This window comes from Nannospalax galili, unplaced genomic scaffold (assembly GCF_000622305.1).
Source record: "Nannospalax galili isolate Female #2095 unplaced genomic scaffold, S.galili_v1.0 scaffold784, whole genome shotgun sequence".
In the NCBI taxonomy this organism is placed as follows: Eukaryota; Metazoa; Chordata; class Mammalia; order Rodentia; family Spalacidae; genus Nannospalax; species Nannospalax galili.
The window spans coordinates 617,432-624,668 of record NW_008352133.1 but is presented as its reverse complement, the minus strand read 5'-3'; the positions used below and the strand labels follow the sequence as shown (position 1 = coordinate 624,668).

Here is a 7,237-nt window from a genome sequence, read left to right as displayed (position 1 = left end):
TCTAAAAGAGGCTCAACATCTGAGCAATTTTATTATTTTAGAGGAGAGAATGGTACAAAGATAGTGGTTCTAGGGACATTTTAATGATTCTTCAGTGATTTTCTTTTCTACCAACTAAGAGTCTTTGTAGCCTGAGAGGTCTCTGAAAAGGTTAATCATCAAAGAAAGTGGCTCTGTTCTCACGTCACCAAGTCAGATCAATATACACTTTCTCTTGGCTAATTCTGAGGGTTGGTTAGTTTAGTGAGAGTAATGCTTTCTATGACAATCCTGAAGTTGGAGTTCCCAGATCTGCTACTGAGGAAGACAGAGACCTAGGAAATTATCTACCAATCCAGGTGAGACCTGTAAAATTCTTGCCTATGTAATTAGGGAATTTGCATATTAATTCTTAAACTAGAACTGGCTTGTGTGTGTGTGTGTGTGGGGGGGTGTTGGCGATTACAGGCTGTAAGAAGAGTGATGACTGATCTGGAAGGGCCCACAAGCAGGAAAAAGCATTTCCAGCGCTGGTTGAATCTCTATGAAGTTACCCTGAGGTCATTCTGAAAAGAAAGGAAAAATGAAAAGACTAGTCTAATTCTTCATGCCTTGACCTCTCTGCCTCACATTTAAGCAGGACATACACACCAGTTGGGTGGAATAGCCCTTATTAATAATGAGGATAATGGTTGCCATTATTTCAAACAACAACTGGGATCATTTAGAAAGGCCTGTGTTAACCCTTGGCCTTGTTCTCAGCACGGGTGGCTGATCTTTAGAATTTTGGTCTGGCTTTTCTTGTCAGAGGAAATAGGAAGGAGAACGATTGAAGGTAAGACATTAAGTGCCAAGCCAGCTCTGGTTGCAGATGCCACACATTCCTTTTGTGGACCCTCTGCTTAGGAGAAGTTTTGTAAGCTATTTTACTTGACAGTCCTTTATGTAAATCGGTCATTTAGCAGGGTAATATATTGGATGAGGGGAAGAAATATTCTGTTTCTATGTGCACTGGAGCTTGCAGAACAGTGTGAGTAGGGAAGAAGGTATTAATTTTCATTTGCACAGATGTAGAAATGGGAGCCATAGTGGGAAAGTGGCTTGATCAATGGCCTGCAAACCAGGCTTGAATAACAGTCCCAGCACCGGTCTTTTCCATTAGGCTCTGTTGGGAGTTTGGAGTTCTAGAGGCTAGGTGTCTTGGTGGTTGTAGAAAGATGGAAAGCATTCCGGGTGGAGAAGCTATATAACCATCCAACTCAGCTTGTGATCTGAGTGGGGCTGTGTCATATGTGGGTGACTTTGTTCCAGTGCCAGTTCAGACTAATGTAGTGTCAGCACAGCTGGAGGACTTGCTCTCTGACCCTGTGCATTTCTATGCACAGACTCTGCCTCTGAGCTCATTGCCTTTCTTTCTCTCCCGCCCTTGCAATTCACAAGGGAGCTGGAGTGTGTAAACACTACAGGCATCTCTCCTCAGGCACAAGCTGTTTGTTTGGGGAATTAATTTATGTTCCTCTAAAGGAGTATTGATTGGAGTCAGGTGATTAAAGGCACTCGATAAAGAACCTGCTAAATCTGTTCACCTGTGTTTCACTGATTATGGAAAGGGATATATCAATCTTTTCTCATCAAATGATTCTTCCTATGCTTCCACTCTTCTTGTGTTTTTGCTGCCCTCCGGCTTTCAATTAGGCTAAGAGGCAGAATTCATAGTCTCCTGGGGAGGTACAGAGAGGGGCAGCTGCAGTGTAGAGTGCTCTGGAAGCAGAAAGAAGGAATGGCTTAGCCTTATAACTAGGTGTGCAAGCTTAGAATACAACATCCAGGCCCCTTATCTCTCTTACCCAATCACTATCTGATTCTATATCTAAAATATTTCTCAAATTGACTTCCTTCCTGTCTTTGCTTCTGGTGCTGTCCTGGCACAGGGCCTGATTGTGGTACTTGAAACATATATGGAACCATAGTCCCTCAGCTGACCTTCCTGCCTCTAGCATCTTCATATCCCTCTCCTCTCTTCTCCATCCTGCCACTGGGATTGTTTCCAAATCAAGTTCTGGCTATGAGAGTCATATCTCTTGTTGCCCCATTTGAAATCTGTGACTACCATTTGTAAATTTTCTGAACTCATTGATCTATAAAATATTTTATAGTCCCAACTTAGCTTATTGGGTTAATGGCCTCAGTTACACTCACGTGTGCTAGACTGTAGTCAGGCTATACAGCCTGTCACTCACTGAGCAGTTTGCTACTGTATTTTCTATCTTTTCTTCCCCTGAAAACTCACTTATTTTCAAGGACCTCCTTAGACAGTCAAATGTAAAGTTCTTGCTGATTCTTTAAGCACAAGAAGTACTAGATTCCTTTATTTGCCCTTCCCACATAGTATTTTGAACATTTCCTTACTTAGCAGTTTTAGTGTTATCTTTTTTTTTTTCCTGATGTGAGCTCTTCAAGGACAGAAATCAATTAAGACTTAATTCAGTTTAGTATTTCCAGAACCTGCTTGGGAATGTAATGCATATTAAATGGTGGACTAGATTGCTTTTCTGCAGAAATTTGCTCTTCTTCTTTCTTCCTTGGGTGAACTATACTTTCTTGGCTCCACTGACTCTAGGCTTGGCAGTGTAGCTTCTATAGCCTGTAGCTTACATCATGGGTACGATGTAAGCAGAGGCTTTAAGTATGCATGGGTAGCTTGCCTCATCTTGTGCTCTTGTAAGTCCCATACAGCAGTGGTCCAAAACAACCAGGGGAAATCAAAGGCTTGACCTGAGTCCAGCCAAGTTCAAGATCTGTGAGCCAGCAACAAATAGCAGTTGTTTTAAGTCACTGGGTTTGGTGGTAGGCTTATTACTCAGTGTTATTTATTATGACAGGAATAGCTGAATAGTTAAGGTCCTTTAATGGTCTAACTAATGCATAGATGAGCAACACAGAGTTGAATAGAATGATTTAGAAAGAAGAGAGAGGAAGAACTGAGAGGTCATGAACTCTGGCTGGGCAGATAACTCAGTTGATAAAGTGCTTGCTGAGCAAGCACTAGGACCTTAGTATGATCCCCCGATCCCCAGAAGCCATGTGAAGCAGCTGGGTATGGTGGGGTATCCTTGTAATATTGCTGGGGAAATGGAAACAGGTGGGTGAGCCTGCTGGTGAGCCAGCTTAGCCTAACTGGTGAGTTCCAGGTCAATGAGAAATCCCGTCTCAAAAAACAAGGTGGATAATGCCTGAGGAACGAATTCACCTCCGGCTTCCACACACACCTATTTGTATGTGCATGTATGTATATGGCATGCACACACAACACACACATAAGGAAAATAACAGAATGACAAGCACAAATCCTGCACATTAATTTTGGGGGAGGCATGGCATTAAGACTTAATAGCCCATAGAAAGTTCAAGATAAGATTATACAAAGTTATTGTATTATAAACTTGGATGAAAGACATTACATGTTAGTTCTGCAAGCCTGGGATGGAGGCTGAAGTTTTTACATTTTAAGACTTTAAGATAGAAATTGAGATTGGTTTCTTTTTAATTCCTTGATATTAATCATGGAAAATAACCAGAAGGTAAATCTGGGAAGAAAGTCACATAGTGAATTTTGAATCCTAGTAGAAATTATTATTGGGTTTTAGACTATTTTGGATTAACTATGCCACTGTTCCCCTTCATTAGTGTGGATAATTAAAAGTTAACTGTGTATGATTTTCTGATATTTATGGATGTTTCTGTGCCAATGATTGTGTGATTTGGATAGTATATGACTATTTTCCACAGTTGAGGCACTCAGTGAATTAGTTCAGTATTAAAGGATTAAGACTTTACTGGGCTTATGAACTTTGTCTTCATAATTTCAAATGCATTTCAAGAAGATCCAATGAGATTTCATGACTGAATAAACATGGCATTTAGTTTTAGAGATCCTAAGGTCATGTAGCACATAGTAGGGGAATAAAGGTCTGTATGGAAAAGAGATTAAAGTTATATAGACAGGTTGGAGAGATGGCTCAGTCAGTAAATTTCTTGTGGTGCAAGCACGAGGGTCTCAGTTCATATTTCCAGCACACATGTGAAAAGCCAGGTATAGGGGCATGTGCCTGTAACTGCAGTGTTGGAAAGTAGAGACAAGAGGACCCTGCTTGCTGGCCAGCTAGTCTTGCCAAATCAGTGAGATCAAGGTTCAATAAGAGACCATGTCTCAAAAACTAATGTGATGAGTGATAGAGGAAGATACCTGATGTCACCTCTGGTGTGCACATGCACACACACACACACACACACACACACACACACACAAATGAATAAACTTATACAGAAGACAGTGATAGAGAGCTGGATCATCTCTTGAATCTCTTGAATGTATAATAGCTCTCAAATTTTCCTTATAAGTTAATCTGGCAGGAGAAATGAGGCTTAACCAGCCACACTTGGAGACTTCATAATGTAGAAAAGTCACTAATAAACCCAAATCTATCTTGTGTGTTTCCTGTATCCAACGACTCAGGGTTACTGAACTTTGTGGGGGTCAGTTCACAGATGTTTGAACTCAGGGTTAGAAATTTAGTTGCTTGTCTGAATATTAACCTTGTATATAAGAAAAATGTCCTAAGTTGTTGGTTTGATTTGGATTAATAGGGTCATGTTTGCATTCTGAGTGGAGAAAATTATATGCTTGAAAGACAAATTTGTTTTCTCTGTTCTCCTTGGAATGTTGTGACATTTAGGGATTGTGTTCGTGTTCTGACCTGTTCATCTCATATTCTCAATTTGAGGCTATTGCATCTTCTCTAGAATCGACTTGCTGTTAATTTAGGGTATGGAGATATGTCATGGTTACTTTTATTCTGATTCCTCAATAGCAGCCACTCCTGGGATTTTTCTCTTTTCTGGCCATCTGAGTAATTTTCCAATAACAAGAAGCAGCTGTTTAGTTGCTGGAAATCCCATTGTTGACTTTAGGAATATTGAAGGATGAGGTTTGGAGCAGGTGCTACTAGTGACAAAATTAATTTCTTTTATTAAAGACCCTGAAAATATCTTATCAAATTACTCATAGAAAATTTGGATAGCCTATCCTAAATAGCTTTATAATTTTATTATATTGTTTAAATATTTATTTTTAGTATGTGTGCGTGCATGTGTGTGTGTGTGTGTGTGTGTGTGTGTGTGTGTGTGTGTGGTGTGTGTGTGTGTGTCCGTGCAGGTTTCCATAGAAGCCAGAAGGGAGCATCAGATCCCCTGGAAGTGGAGTTACAGGTGATTTTGAGCTACCTGATGTAGGTGCTGGGAACTGAACTTGCATCTTCTTTATAAGAGCAGCAAGCGCTCTAAACTGCTGAGCCATTTTTTCAGCCTCCTAAATTGGATTTTTTCTTACTTTAAAAATTTTTATTGTATATGTACCAGTTCTTTGCCTGCATGTATGTAAGTGCACCATGTGCATGCAATGCCCACAGACCCTAATCAGTTTTAGATGATGTACATCATATACTCAAGTGTAACCCAAATTCACGTGTGACTTAATTATCTAAAACATTGATGACCATGCACAGAAGATGGCAATGTGACACACAGCACCATGAGATCCTGTAATGTGGCTTTAATGGAAACTCTGTAAATCAAGATGCCCATCACATGATACCTTGATGAGGCATCACACCTAAAACCTGTTCATGTGCTGAGTTACTGAGACAAAAGTTAACTCTCCATCTTTGGGAAGTTAGCATCCAGAAAAGAATCTGCAAACCTGGGCTGCTGGAGGAGTGTTAGCTTCTTCTTCTTCTTCCTCCTCCTCCTCCTCCTCTTCCTCCTCCTCCTCCTCCTCTTCTTTTCTTTCTTTCTTTCTTTTTTGAGCTAGCTTCTTACAGTTCACTGCAGAAATTCTTTGCTGTCTTTTTCCCTTTGAATACTGTTGAGATTGGACATCATTTTTCTATCAAATGCAGATAGAACAGCTTTCTCACTAGCTCAGGGTCTTTTATCATAGGAGAGATGGACAAATGGGCTAAAAGAAATATGTGTATAATTTTTATTGGAGCATGAGGATCATAAATTCATTTCAAAGTCTTTTACCATCAATTTTACCATGAGTTATGGCTTTCCCAAAACACTTTGATGACTGCTTATGCTAATAACTGATCTGCAACTAAATGGAATTCCCCTGGCATTGCCCTATCCCTTCTCCAAGTTTTATTGATTTGGGAATCAGTCCTGTCTGATGGGAGCGAATAGAGATTTCCTTTTTAACACAAATGGTGCTGTTGAGATTAATGTTGCCCCTTCCTCTGAATCCCCATTTGCCTGCCTGAACTCTGCATGCTGGATGGACTTTATATCATTCAGATGAATGGATGTTTATTATGTGTGGTCTTACATTGTGATTGTTAAGAGCATGTGCTCTGAATAAGATTGGCTGAGTTAGAATCCTGGTTCTGACATGTAGTGAAAACGATAAATTACTCATTTTATTTTTTAAAAATATTTTATTTGTTATTTTTATGTGTATGAGTGTATTGCCTGCAGGTGTGTAAGTGCACCTGTATCATGCAATGCCTGTGGAGGTCAGAAGAAGGTATTGGATTCCCCTGGAACTGGAGTTGCAGATGGTTGTTAGCCACCATGTGGGTGCTGAAATTGAACCCGGGTTCTCTGCAAGAGCAGTCAGTGCTCTTAACTGCTGAGCCATCTCTTTGGCCCTTAGATTACTAATTTTCTATGCATTAATTGTCACATCTATAATAAGAGACTAACAGTACCTATCTCATGGGCTTTAAAAAAGTCAGGGTCTCTTATAGCCCAGGCTGGCCTCACACTTACTACATAGCTGAGAATGACTTTTTAACTTCTGATCCTCCTGCCTGCATTTCCTGGATACTGGGATTACAGGGATATACCAATATACTGGGTCTTATGGGTACTGGGGATGAACTCAGGCCTTCATGCATCTAGGCAATTACTTTACTAACTGAGGCTATAATACTAGCCCTCATAAGGTTATTTTGAAGATTAACTGGTTTAGTGTCAACAGTCTCTGACACAAAAGTGCTAGGTAGGTGATGATGATTTGTACACGCCAAAAGTGCTAGTGATGATGATTTGTACATGCCAAGGATAACACTCAGTATTCAGTATGTGTGCTTGGTGATGGAGGAGAGACTGTGACCATCAATTCCACCTGCCTCCAGAGCTGTTGGTTACCTGCTTAGCGCTATTAAGGTTTTCTTCCTTCCTTCCTTCCTTCCTTCCT

General features: G+C 40.3%; 1 long non-coding RNA gene across 1 annotated transcript in view; it reads left to right on the top strand.

The window, feature by feature from the left end:
• Window positions 1–259: 259 nt before the first annotated feature.
• LOC103746665 overlaps window positions 260–7,237 on the top strand; it is a 100,427-nt gene continuing 93,449 nt past the window's right edge. The window contains exon 1 of the long non-coding RNA XR_607809.2: window positions 260–338. This is a non-coding gene — a long non-coding RNA (uncharacterized LOC103746665). The remainder of the gene's footprint in view (window positions 339–7,237) is intronic.